The 14,421-nt window shown below is 45.1% G+C and overlaps 1 protein-coding gene across 2 annotated transcripts in view; it reads left to right on the plus strand.

Moving 5' to 3' along the window:
• COLQ (collagen like tail subunit of asymmetric acetylcholinesterase) overlaps positions 1–14,421 on the plus strand; it is a 64,134-nt gene that overhangs the window by 7,787 nt on the left and 41,926 nt on the right. The gene's annotated exons all lie outside the window — the stretch shown is intronic.

Genomic DNA, 14,421 nt, shown 5'->3' on the forward strand with positions numbered 1-14,421 from the left:
ATCAGAATCAAAGGCACAGGGATGTGTACTGCCTTCATTTGGGTTCCTTCTCAGAAGCAGAGCCAAACAAGGATTTGGGTGCAAGTAGTTCATTTGGAAGGTGATCCCAGAAGGGCAGTGGGGAAGTGAGACAGGGAAGAGAAGGCAGTCAGTATGGAGTGTGTTCCGGAGCAGGTTACTGCTAGGAGCAACTGGGGCTCAATTCGACTGGGGGCCTTAGGGAGACAGGCAGGGACTGGTTTATTTATCCACCAACTGCTGGGGATTTTCACCACTCTATTCTTCCTGCTTACCCCAAACACCTTCCTTAGGGTTGGAGAAGCGCTCTGGCGTAGGCACAAGACCATGTGGTGGGAAGGTGAAAGCGTGGACAGGATGGATGAATGGGCGGGATTGCTGAATATGGGCAGGGAAGCATTGTCTGCTGTAGACAGTGTGAGAGACCAGCTGTGTCCTGCTGGCCATTACTCAGTTCCCTGCCTCCGTCACCCCTCTGGACAGTAACAGTTACAGCTCAGCAGCCCTTCCCTGCTGGGATCAGAAGTTGGGATCCAGCGGGCACATGGAACCGCCACTAAGACACTAAAGTTACCTTTCATTGAGTACTTTTTAGTCACCAGACTCTTGACACATACTATTTTTAGTCTTCACTATAATGTCACAAGGGAGCCATTAGTACCCCTATTTTACCAAAGAGGAAAGGAACATTCGTAGAGGTGCAGTCACCCAGTGGCTGGGTCAACATTCCACATCAGGACTTCTGATCCCAAATCATGGCAAAGGCACAATTGCAGAGTGGTTAGGAGTAGGACCTCTGGTGCCACACTGCTGGGGTTCACATCCTGTATTCCCTTAGCTTTGTGATCTTGGCAGTTTACCCTGTTGGTGCCTCAGCTTCCTTGTCTATGAAATGGCTCTAAAAGTAGGATTTAATTCCCAGAGAAATTGTAAGGATTAAGTGGTCTAATTGTGAACATAAAGTACTTTCAATAGTGCCTGGCATACAATGGTGATATATACATATTTTCTGTCATTCTTTCTAGAACCTCATGATGTCTCTACACATGGCAAGAGGTCACGATTTTTTTCTATAATTAATTGTGTCAAAAGGCAAAAATTTCAAATACAACCCAAAGAACTTTTTGCTTAAAATATCCAGTGAGTTAGGGCAAAAAAGAAGAGACTCAGCTTCCACCCACTTTGCATTTGTAAACCAGCCCCTAAAGAAGGAACACGTTGCCCAGAGAAGGAGGCTCTTCTTGTGGTGACCAGCTTTCCCAGATGCTTTAAAAATACACCTGGCCCTCTTCCATCTCCCAGCTCAGGAGCAGTTAGCTCCATTCAAGCCCTCACTTATCTCTCATGGCAACCAGCATAAACACAGGCATGAGGCGCGTGTTTGGGAGCTGGCGACAGCTGAAGGAGAGGCCTCATGGCTGCTACAGGCTTTGCACCGCCAACCAGCTGGGGGCTGCACATGAAAATAGAGAGGAAAGAAAAGAAGGAGGCATCCATGTGAGTTGGGCAGGTTCCTCCCCTCCCAGGCATCCCACACTTACTCCTCATCCTTCTGCACCACTCACCTCTTTCTTTTCTTTTTTTTTTTTTTTAATTGCATTTTAGGTTTTGGGTTACTTGTGAAGAACATGCAAGATTGTTGCATAGGTGCATACGTGGCAGTGTGATTTGCTGCCTTCCTTCCCATGCTATCTCTCCCCAACTCCCCACCCGCCGCTGTCCCTCCCTTATTTCCCCCCAACAGACCCCAGTGTGTAGTGCTCCCCTCCCTGTGTACATGTGTTCTCATTGTTCAACACCCGCCTATGAGTGAGAACATGCGGTGTTTGATTTTGTGTTCTTGTGTCAGTTTGCTGAGAATGATGGTTTCCAGGTTCATCCATGTCCCTACAAAGGACGTGAACTCATCATTTTTGATGGCTGTATAATATTCCATGGTGTATTTGTGCCACATTTTCCCTGTCCAGTCTATCATCGATGGGCATTTGGGTTGGTTCACTCACCTCTTTCTATGGGTGTCTTTGAGAAGTTCGGAGAAGGCAAACAGAATAAGAGTGCATTGGCTGGACAGGCTTAGGAGCCAGCTGCCCTGGGCATAACTGCCAAGGTTATTTTGTTCATGTCCAGTAGAGACATGTAGGCAGGAGGTTAGCCATTTGCCTGTTTACTTGTGTTTTTAGACAGACTTGCCACGCAGTGCTTAGGAGCTCAAGTAAAATCAGGACACATTTATAGTGTTGCACAAGCCATTTGCTCTCTTATAAATTTCCTCATCTGTAAAATTAAGGGATAGACCAGACCTTAAATATCCTTTTAGACTTAGTGTTTCCCTGACTTTGTGGCTAATATGCTGTTTGGAAATTTACAGAATTAGCGCCACACAAAGAAAGGGTCTTGGTGTGTTTCTCTTCTGAGCATTGGCACTGAGAACCATGATGTGAGAGTAAAAGGCATGGAGTTCCCATTCAGACAGCTCTGGGCTTAGTGAGTCTCTAACCCATGAGCTGAGGAATCTTGACTGTATGATCTTTTTTGGTTTTGGTTTAATTCCTTCTTTCCTTCCTTCCTTCCCTCCCTCCCTCCCTCCCTCCCTCCTTCCTTCCTTCCTTCCTTCCTTCTCCTTCTTTCTCCCCTCCCCTTCTTTTTCATTCTGTCACCAGGCTGGAGTGCTGAGGTGCAATCACTGCAGTCTCTGCCTCAGCTCTCTCTCCAGTAGCTGGGATTACAGGCACGTGCCACCATCCCCAGCCAATTTTTGTATTTTTTGTAGAAACGGGGTTTTGCCGTGTTGCCCCAGCTGGTCCTGAACGCCTGGGCTCAAGTGATACACCTGTCTTGGCCTCCCAAAGTGCTGGAATTATAGGCATGAGCCACTATGCCCAGCCATGGTTTAATTTCTTCATATTTGTTTCCACATGTGTAAAATGGGGATAGTATGAGTCTCCATTTTAGATGGTGATGGGGATAAAATGAGCTAATACATACAGAGCTTTGCACTGCACCTGTCACGCAGTTGGCTCTCAATTTCTGGTTGCAACCCATTATTCCAAATGGTGGAGAGGAACTGGAATTGCCTCCTCCTGGGATGCTTCATTCCATTTTCATCCCATCTGCTCTTATTCGGTGCTGAAGATTCCAGTTTCAGAATTGAGAGGCTCCATCTAAAGTCTAAGGCGGAGTTGGGGACATCCCAGTGCATAGGCAATGGAACCGGAGGTCTGGATTCGGAATCCCAGCTGCACAGGACCTTGGATGTCATAGCCTCAGTTTTCCTCACCTGGAAAAGGGAGACATAATAAAATACAATTCATAACGTCATTACGAGAATCCAAGGAGAGAGCCTGGGAAGGGCCCAGCTCTGGGCCCAGGTCAGAGTATGTACTCAGGAATTATTGTTGTACTTCGAGGGGCCACATTTGACTTTCAGGGCATGGGATGGTCACACCTGAGGACAGCACCTTAGCCATTCTGAGTTCTCAGCAGAGAGGCCTGCAAACTGGCAAAGTTCACAGGCAGGAGCTCTTCCTGTGACTGTGAGGGAGGAAGCTTCTCCCCTTCTGAGACAGGGGTGATCTTACGTGGAAACCCCACAAGGCACTGCAATCCTGAGAGTGTCTGCTCTTTGGAAATTGTGCAACTCTATGCAAAACCTAGCAAGAAGACAAACCACTTACTGTATCCAATTCATCATCAGAACAGGCCCTCTGTCCATATGGCATCTGCCTTGCACGCCCCCTTTGAGATGGACAGTGGCCATCAAGTCACCAGGCCTGCCAAGTGCAGGTCCTCCTGGGCAATCAGAGGAAGATGATTAAATATGAGATTTTCAAGTGGAGCTCCAGTAAATAGTGGCTGATGTGACATAGATGCCCAATTTTCTGGCCATATACTCATCCACTGCTGCTTTGCATTTTGCTCAATATTTTTTTGTAATTGAAGCAATACAATCCACTTGAATTGATTGAGATACTTGTTCTTCTTATAATTATTATGTATGTAATTTTTGTATTTTTAGTAAAGACGGGGTCTCGGCATGTTGCCTAGGCTGGTCTTGAACTCCTCAGCTCAGATGATCTGCCTGCCTCAGCCTCCCAAAGTGTTGAGATGACAGGCGTGAACCACTACACCTGGCTGGCAGTGTGGTTTTAATTTTCATTTCTCTTATAATGAATGAGACTGAAAATTTGGCCGTTTTTCATCTATCTAATGGGCAGAATTCAAAAGGTGAAACATCAGACTGTTAGTTAAGGTGTGTGGAAACAGGCATTCTCATCCACTACTCCTAGGAGGGGATGTGAATTGATGGATGGTTTGTGGAATTATTTGATGAATTATTCATTCGTCAAACCTGTCTTTCAGTCTTTAGATTCATTATGACCATTACTTAAGATACATAGCATTTGAGATACTTCCCCTAAATCAAATGACCAGTATTTATTATACCTCCTACAATATACTTGGCTACTCATTATACAAGTGGTTGGAGTTTGTGTAAGAGCGAAGCAATCAAGAAGACAACCCACCTATGTTCAAGTCAGACTCTGCCATTTACCTGGGCACTTCTTTGAGCTTCAGTTTATTTATCTCAGATAAGTAACGTCTCAAATGAAGGCAACATTCAGGCCATTGTAGGCCAATGCTTAGCACATAGTAAGTGCTTAATACATACATGTTGTTGAGAGTTGTGATAGTTGGTGTTGGCAGGCTACCTAAGTTAGTTGTAAGACTGTTTTTGTGTTCTGCTTTAGGCCACAGGTAAGATGTCTTCTGGAAAACACCAGAATGAGTTACAAATGAATTAAGAATTAAATTTGAAATATGAAACTATAAAATTATTAGAAGAAACCTTGGGAGATTTTTTGGGGAGTAACTTTAGTGTGTGGAAAAACCCAGAAACCATAAAAGAAAATGATTATACATTAAATTCTGCTACATAAAAAAAATTATGTGTGGCAAAAACAAAGTCAGAAGGTCGAAACAAATGAGGGAAAGTATTTGCAAGTCATATAACAAAGTGTTTTTTTCCTATATATAAGAAAAAAAAACGTAAGAGAAAAAATGACAACCCAATGAAAAAAATTTAAAAAGTATACATGGCTTCAAAATGTTTGAAAATTTTCTCAGTCTCATTTGCTATATGAGAAATGAAAATTAAAACCATGCCGAAGGCTGAGTGCAGTGGCTCACGCCTGTAATGCCAGCACTTTAGGAGGCTGAGGCTAGCAGATCACTTGAGCCCAAATGTTTGAGACCAGCTGGCTAACATGGCAAAACCCCATCTTACTAAAAAATAAAAAAAATTACCTGGGCATGGTGGCACACACCTGTAGTCCCAGCTACTTGGGAGGCTGAGGTAGAGGATTGCTTAAGCCTGGGAGGTCAAGGCTGCAGTGAACTGTGATTGTACCACCACACTCCAGCCTGGGCAACAGAGTGAGATCCACTTTTCACCTATCAAATGGGCAAAATTCAAGAGGTCGGACATCAGACTGTTGGTGAAGTTGTGTGGGAACAGGCGCTCTCATCCACTGCTCCCGGGAGGGGACCTGAATTGATGGATGCTTTCTGGAGATGAATTAGGCAGTATGTGTAAAAATTACAAGTGTCCATACTTTTTGACCCAGTATTTTTATTTCTAGGAATTTATTTCATGGATATTCTTACCAACATACACAGAGATGCATGTGGAAGATTATTTAGTTCCATTGTTTGCATCAGCAAATGTTTGTAAATCATCCAAATGCACATCAGTAGGGGGCAGAGTGAACAAATTTTGGTTCTTCCAAAGGAAGGGATATTATGCAGCCATAGATAAGAATGTGGGCTGGGCACAGTGGCTCACACCTGTAATCCTAGCAATTTGGGAGGGCAAGGTAGGAGGGTCATTTGAGATCAGGAATATGAGACCAGCCTAGGCAACATAGCAAGATCCTGACTCTAAGAGGGAAAAAAAAAAGAAAAGAAAGCAATGTGGATGCATTTTATGTGGTTACAGAATAATTTCTTAGACATACTCTGAAGAGCCTGATGCACTGATGTGTGCTTATAGTCCCAGCTACTCAGGAGACTGAGGCAGGAGGATTGCTTGAATCTAGAAGTTCTGGGCTATAGTGCACTATGATGATGGGATGTTCACACCAATTTTGGCATCACTACAGTGACCTTTCAGGAGCGGAGTGTCCCACTGCTCCAGGAGGGGGTGAACCCGCTCAGGTTAGAAACAGAGCAGGTCAAAACTCCTGTGCTGATCATTAATGGGATTACACCTGCACTCCAGCTTGGGCAGCATAATGAGGTGCTGTCTCTCTCTCTCTTTTTTTTTTTTAAGATGGAGTCTAGCTTTGTCACCAGGCTGGAGTGCAGTGGCATGATCTGGCCTCACTACAACCTTTCCCTTCTGGGTTCAAATGATTCTCCTGCCTCAGCCTCCTGAGTAGGTGGGATTACAAGCACACGCTGCCACACCCAGCTAATTTTTGTATTTTTAGTAGAGATGGGGTTTCACCATGTTGGCCAGGGTGGTCTCTAACTCCTGACCTCAGATGATCTGCCTCCTCGGCCTCCTATAGTGCTGGGATTACAGGCGTGAGCCACTGCGCCTGGCTGAGATGCTGTCTCTTAAATAAAAATACTGTGAAGAAACCAAGAGGGAGTACCATATGTATAATATAGTACTACAAGTAACCCTTTGAGTGAGAGGGGGAAATATTATACGTACCTCTTTGCTTGTATATGCATAAAATATTCCCAGAAGTATACATAGAAAACTAAGTAATGATTGATAATAAATAATTCGAACTGGGTAGCTGAGGGAGAGGGGTGGGAGAGAGAATTACAATGTATACTTGTTTATATGTTTTGAACTTTGAATCACATGTGTGTATTACCTATTCTGAACAATTAAACAAAACACCATCTGTACATATCAAGTGCCACCTTTCATCTGGAGCATAAGATGGAATTTTTCTGTCTTTAAAAGTCTCTTAGATCCAAAGCAGCAAGGAAAATTGAGATCTCAGAGAGTTTCCAGATTAGTAGAATCACAGGATTATAGTGCTACAAAAAGCCTAAGGTTCATCCTGCCAACTTGCTCAGGTGATAAGTGCTAGTGCTCAGCTGAGTCCAAAGGGATCAGCCCTAGGTTCCCCAATTTCTGGAATCCAAGGATTTGAGTGACTTTGAGACCAATGGGTAGAGATGCCAGTCTGTGCCAGTGGGCAGCCATGGGACTCCCAGGAAGCCAACCTTCCTCCTCCCCACCTGTTGTGGACCCTTGGACAATAGATCCTAGAAGTGGGGTGGGGGGTGCAGGGGTGGATCTGGGGAAAGGAATAATTGAGCCAGGTGGTTTTGAATTACAAGTGCTCATAGAGCTAAACTGTCACCATGGAAAAATGAAGGCATGGAGACGCAGTGGCTGGAAACACAGGGTCTTTCCACAGTCACAGTCACAGTTGTCAGCAGGTGTTGGAAATAACCCACCCTTTGGGCCCGATGCAGCTGGAGGGCTTTGTCTCTGACCTATGGCCAATTCTCCCAAATAATTCTACAAACTTGTCCTCCGCTATCAAGCTCTGGCAGAAGATTTAATAGCACTGGCTGATTTATGCTGGCCGCTGTAATCAAATTCAGAGCCAAGGCGCAGCCAGCCATGGGGAGGTTTCTTTATGTTCCCTTGGCTCCTAATAGCATTGTCTCCTCCTTCCTCTCTACTTACCACATGCCATTTGGTCAAATTAGAACTTGAACTCAAAAAGCAGATGGCTTTCTTTAGATAAGGTCGAAAATAATTCCCTTGTCAGGGGAAAGAGGAATGGATTTGTTTCCTCGTCTCTATGTGTGCAAAGGAGGCACTTTTGATATATGACTTATATACAATAATGATGGATATGAGATGACTGATTTTCTTTCATCCTTGTAGTGAGGGCAGACTTTTCCTCCTCAAGATGTCTCTGTGAGTTAGGGGTGGGAGGCAGAAGAGAATATCCTTCTCATGTTGTTTGCAGTGATTCAGTGACCTGCTCAAGGCCTCTCAGTGAGTGGCTTCAGGTACCTCCAGGCAATGCTGGTGCCTTAGCTCTGTGCAGCAGCTTCAGGGGCCAATAAGGAAGTTGGGCAGACCTACTCCCATCCCTAATCCTTGTGAACATATCTTCTGGTTCTGTGTTGCCTACCTAAACTTTTAAATTTTATTCTTCTTAAAATTACCAGCAATTTCAAACATTCAGAAAAAGTAAAGATAATTGTTCAAGGAACACCAATATGTCCACTGTTTGGGGCTGAATTGTGTCTCCCCCAAATTCATGTTGAAGACCCAATAATACCCAGTACTTTAGAATGTGACTGTATTTGTTTTTGTTTTTTGAGACGGAGTCTCGCTCTGTTGCCCAGGCTAGAGTGCAGTGGCGCAATCTCGGCTTACTGCAACCTTCACTTCTCAGGTTCAAGTGATTCTCCTGCCTCAGCCTCACAAATAGCTGGGATTACAGGCACCCACCACCACACCTGGCTAATTTTTGTATTTTTAGTAGAGACAGGGTTTCATCATGTTGGCCAGGCTGGTCTCCCACTCCTGACCTCAAGTGATCTACCTGCCTTGGCCTCGCAAAGTGCTGGGATTTCAGGCATGAGCCTCCGCGCCCAGCCAGAGTGTGACTGTATTTGGAGATGAGGTCTTTATAAAAGTGATTAAGTTAAGATAAGGCCATTAGATTGGGCTTTAATCCAACTTGACTGGTGTTCTTAAAAGAAGAGGAAATCTGAACACACAAAGAGACATGAGGGATATAGGCAGAGGAAAGGCCATGTGAGGACATGGCAAGCAGGTGGCCATGCCCAAGCCAAGGAGAGAGGCCTCAGGAGAAAACAAACCTACCACACCTTGGTTTTGACCTTCCAGCCTCCAGATCTATGACAAACAAGTCTCTGTTGTTTAAGCCATTTAGTCTGTGATACTTTGTTACGGCAGCCCTAGCAAACGAATACACACACTGCATCGATTCTGCACTGGCTATCATTTTGCTGTAATTACTCTATCGTATATCTGTTTATTCATCTTTTTTATTGATGGATTTCAAGTGAGTTGCTGATTTGTCACCCTCTTTGCAAAATTGAATAGGGAAGGTAAACCCATGTTTGATTGATGACCACCAGCACACCTGATTGAACCTTCTCTGTAGTTGGGATAATCAGAGATTATTTACTCATGGGAGTTTACAAACCAAGAAACTGAAACCCAGAGATGAACAGTCATTGGGTTTGATTAGAAAGATGTGATTCTGGGTGTTGATAAGTGACTCCAACCTTAGCTGGCTGAGGCAACACCTCTGGCTCCTTTGGGTGCCATTTCTTCTGAGGTTTTCTGCTCGTTCTCTGTAGGTGGTGGTGGTGGAGGAAGGTCTCCACTGTGTGCTGGTAACTGAATCTTCAGAAATCTCTAGAGTCAGAATCCAGATTCAGTCCTGGCCTACTGCCTTCTGGTTGCATGTGACTTTGGGTGCATCTCCCTGAGCTTTATCTGAAAACAAGGATGATAGTACTAATATATACCTTATGGGGATCAAAGAAGGATTAGTGGGGCACATCATGGAATGTCTCCCATGTTGGCACCTCACTACTGGGTTAGGGCAATGCTATCTCCTATAACAGGTAAGCATTTTAGTGGCTTATCCGAATCAAAATTTATTTTTTGCTCACCTGACAGTCCAGTGTCCCTGGTGGGGGACAGCGCACCTCCCTTCTGGCATTCAGGGATGCAGGTCCTTTCCATCCCGTAGCTCCACCGTCCCCCAGGGATTGAGTCTGTGCACCCAGGCAGAATCATTGGCAAGAATAATGACATGCCCCCATCTCTCTATACTGCAGGGGGCTGGGAAATGCAGCTACTTCACAAGGATCTCTCCGGCCTGTGGAAGAGGGAACACACATTTTGGAGGGAATATTAGCCTTCTCCACACAGCCTAACTCGGAGGACGTCCTCTGATGGGAAGTCAGTGGCTGGGAGTTAGTGGTGGAGACAGCCAGCTAGCCTGGGAAACTTCCCCACTAGACCAGAGCAGTGAGGAAAGCAGGAAGGTTGGAAGTGGTTGAACCAGTGAGCTGTCCCCAAGGGGCAGGGGCAGATGACTGCAGGAGGGCACCTCCTCCTAGGGCTGTGTGCAAGATTTCTTTGGAACTCTAACCTCAATTCTGTACTAGCTGTGTGGTCCAGATCAATTGATTTGACTTCTCCAAGAGTAATTTTCTCCTCTGTAAATGGGGATAATCAGCTGTGAGAGTTAAATGCAATAACGCCTAGGAAATGCTGAGCCTGGATCATTGTCGCTTCATGATGTGGGTCTTGCCAAACAAGAGTCTGTGAGTATGCAGTGCAGACAATACTCCTTCCCCTCATCTCAGGGAACGTGATACTAACAAGTCATGGCCCCCTTTCCTCAGAGTCCTTCTTAACACAGCATTCCAGGAAACCTGTATTAATCAGTGCAAGTTAGGCTGGGCACAGTGGCTCACACCTGTAAACTCAGCAGTTTGGGAGGCTAGGAGTTCAGGACCAGCCTGGGCAACATGGTGAGACCCTGTCTCTACTAAAAATACAAAAAACTTAGCCAGGCATGGAGGCGTGTGCCTGTAATTCCAGCTACTCCAGAGGCTGAGGCACTAGAATCTCTTGAACCCAGGAGGTGGAGGTTGTAGTGAGCCAGGATCGCGCTGCTGCACTCTAGTCTGAATGACAGAGAGAGACTTTGTCTGAAAAAAAAATGTATAGACCGAGAGCAATGGCTCACGCCTGTAATCCCAGCACTTTGGGAGGCCAAGCTGGGCTGATCACAAGGTCAGGAGTTGGAGACCAGCCTGGCCAAATGGTGAAATCCCGTCTCTTCTAAAAATACAAAAAATTAGCCGGGCATGGTGGTACATACCTGAAACTCCAGCTACTCAGGAGGCTGAGGCAGGAGAATTGCTTGGACCCAGAAGGCAGAGGTTGCAGTGAGTGGAGATCATGCCATTGCACTCCAGCCTGGGCAACAGAGCAAGACTTGGGCAAAAAAAAAAAAAAAAAAAAAAAAAGTCTGGGCACAGTGGCTCATGTCTGTAATCCCAGCACCTTGGGAGGCTGAGGTGGGTGGATCACCTGAGGTCAGGAGTTCAAGAGTGGCCTAGCCAACATGGTGAAACCCCATCTCTACTAAAAATACAAAAGATTAGCCAAGCGTGGTGGCAAGTGCCTGTAATCTCAGCTACTCAGGAAGCTGGGGCATGAGAATCACTTGAATCCCAGAGGCAGAGGTTGCAATAATCCGAGATCATGTCATTGTACTCCAGCCTTGGCAACACGAGCAAAACTGTATCTCAAAAAAAAAAAAAAAAAAAAAAAATTAGTGCATGTTAGCAGATGACATGAAAACTCTTTGTCCCCAACATGTTGTTCTATTACAAAACTCTCCTGACTAAGCAAAACCATTGGATCTAGAGGTGAAATTAAAGAAAAAATTATTCTGACACTGAACCCGGGAGGTGGAGGTTGCAATGAGCCAGGTAAGGAAGATTTTATCCAAGACTGTTGCAATAGGTTTAAAGACTATCCTAATAGGAGGCAGAGTCAGCCTTAGCTCCATTACAACAAGGACAAATGGGGATTTATAACCAAGAAGCAGGTCGGGTGGGTCAGTGGATTAAAAATACTAAGCGAAAACATCAGGGTAGGGGGATTTCGGCTGACCAACTTAACAGATTCTTGCTGAAGGCAGACCAGGATGATCAGTTCTCAAGGGAGGGGGATTCTCTCTAAACTGACTTATCAAGACTCTGGCTGTAACTGGACTCTGCAAGGATGGACACGGAAGCCCACTTTCAAGGCTTAGTCAAGAGGGCTTAGGAGAGCCTGACCAAAGCTTGGCCGAGGAGAGAATCGTTGTCAGTGGGAAGGTAGAACTTGGGTCCTCCTACCTATTGCTCTGCCCACCAAGGTTTTGGGATGGGACAGAGGACATGAAATGCTCTAGGGATGGTGGGACCCTTGGCACTGCCCCCAAACAGTAGATGTCTTTGCCTCTGGGTCCCTGGGAAGGGAGTTATCTAAGCCCCACAGGCTCTCTGTGCGGTAGTGTGGGAGACACAGCAGGAGAACCATGCAAAGCAGAATCCACTTTGGCCCCATAGGCAGGGAACAAGCCTGTGTGTGGCAGCAGCAGGCACAGGAGCGCCTGGAACAGCTCCCAGGGATGCCGTATTCCAGAAGTGGTCTCTAGCCTGGCTGACAAATCCCAGAGCTGTAATTAAGACAAAATATTGTGACTGTGACACCTGCTGACAGCTGCAGGAAGGCCCCGGAAACTTGTATTGTGAATTAGATTTTGCAGGCAGCTCTGCTGTGGTGAGCTGGTGCCAGACCAAGGCACCTGAGGGAACTTGAGGGCGAAGATTGCTCACCAAGTGGAAAGAGGGGAATTTCTCCACCTCTGTCTAAGAACCCTTGATGTCTCAGGCATCACAGACCCTGGTAGAGGCCAAAGCTGGAAAGGGCTTAGAGCTCATATGGTCCAATGGCTTTCATTATACATCTAGAAAAATCCAGACCCACAGGGGAAATGAACTGTCCTAGGTCACACAGTGAGTTACTGCCAGGGCTAAAGACCAGGGCTCTTAATCCCAAGCTGGCGCACTTGGCTGGAGAGCAGTTAAAAGTAGTTGAGCATACATCCAGAAATTTGACTTAAATTCAATGGTGTGTGCTTGGAAAGACAGAGACAATGCCAGAGAATGAGACAAAGTTATAAACAGAGAGAGACAGAGGCAGAGAGGGTAAGACAGAGACAGAAAAGAGTGGCAGAAGGAGAGAAACACAGAGAAGAGGCAGAAGATATTCGTGAGCCTGAACCATTAGGTTCAAAGAGAGATTCATACGCCTGCTGAGTTGGACAGGACCCCAGCAATCATCTACTCCAGCTACTTTTGTTTTTACAATAATGAAACAAAGTACAGCTGAGTGGTTTACATATGTCAACCTTTTTAGAAGAAGTTTGATGCCATGTGGTTAAAAAAAAAATGTAAGTGCTTTTGGTGTGAAAAGTGGCAAAACTTCCATCTCTGAAGGTTTGTGAAATGAAATTTGAAAAATGAAGAGCTGCAAGAATATGACTTAGAATAGAGAAAGTCGGGAAAATGTGATGCAGATACTTCTGCAAGTCTCCAGGACTCAGGACTGAGGACTCCCTGACCTTACTGTTACTTTATCTGAGGTCTTAGACCCAGTTTCTGAGAAGACAAAAGGGAATTCCCCAGAGAAGGAGCACATCCTAAGCCTCACCTCCCACTCCTCCCATCTTGATACAGCAAATTTCTGCTTTCAAGTATCAGCTCAAATGCCACCTCTTCCAGGAACCCTTCCTTGATATCTCACTTGGACCCTCTCCCTCTCAACTGTTACCCATTTCTTCCTTCTATGAATCCCTTCAGGCATCCCTACCCTATGTTAGCCACTCTTCTCTTTTACCTCATACAACAGTTATCCAAGAATATGTCGATAAGAGAGCCCTTATTCTGTGCCAGGAATTCCAAAAGCTGTAGCTCTAATCTTACAACAAACTATCAAAGTCGGCTTTGCACGCCCACTTTATTAGTAAGAAAGCTTAGACTCCCAAAGAATGAATAACTTCCTTAGGTCATACGGTAGTACTAGGTGGCAAAACAAGGACTTAAGCCCAACTTGGATGACTCCAGGGCCAGTACTCTTCCTGTGACACTGAACAAGATATTCCAAGGGCGGGAACTGTGTCTAGTCATTGTGTCTTGCACAATTTGGTACTTGCTGTGTTTTGAATGAATAAAACAGTAAATGAATGAATGAACACGAGAAGGGTCCTTTCTTTTGAAGGCTATAGTGCAGGGCTTGGCAGACTGCAGCCTGTAGGCCAAATCCAGCCTGCCTCCTATTTTTGTAAATAAATTTTTACACAACATGGCCACACTCATTCCTTTATGTACTGTCTATGACTGCTTTCCTGTACAATGGCAAAGTGAGGTTGTAACAGAGACCGTGTGACCCACAAAGCCGAAATGTTTACTATATGGCCCTTTATAGCAAAAGTTTGCTGACTTCTGCTATAGCCTGTGGTCTTTACTAAGCTGATTAAAAGAATAGTGCTTATTGCTAAGTGGTATACTAATAAGCTTGTCTTTCATAATCTAAAATATTGTGTGTATCCATGCTTGTGCCCTGGGTGTGCCTATAAAGTATCAAGACAGATTTGAGCATATAACTGGTATATGCCACTTTACTATTTTATAGGCAGGCTTCATGCAACTGCCCACATACCCTTTGGGAATCCATATATTTTGTTTGTTTGCTTGTGGTTTTGTTGTTGTTGTTCTTTAGTTACTTTTAGCTTTGTCAGCAACACTTTG

The sequence above is a fragment of the Aotus nancymaae genome, unplaced genomic scaffold (genome assembly GCF_030222135.1).
Source record: "Aotus nancymaae isolate 86718 unplaced genomic scaffold, 86718_ANA_hifiasm-v0.15.2.pri h1tg000019l, whole genome shotgun sequence".
In the NCBI taxonomy this organism is placed as follows: domain Eukaryota; kingdom Metazoa; phylum Chordata; class Mammalia; order Primates; family Aotidae; genus Aotus; species Aotus nancymaae.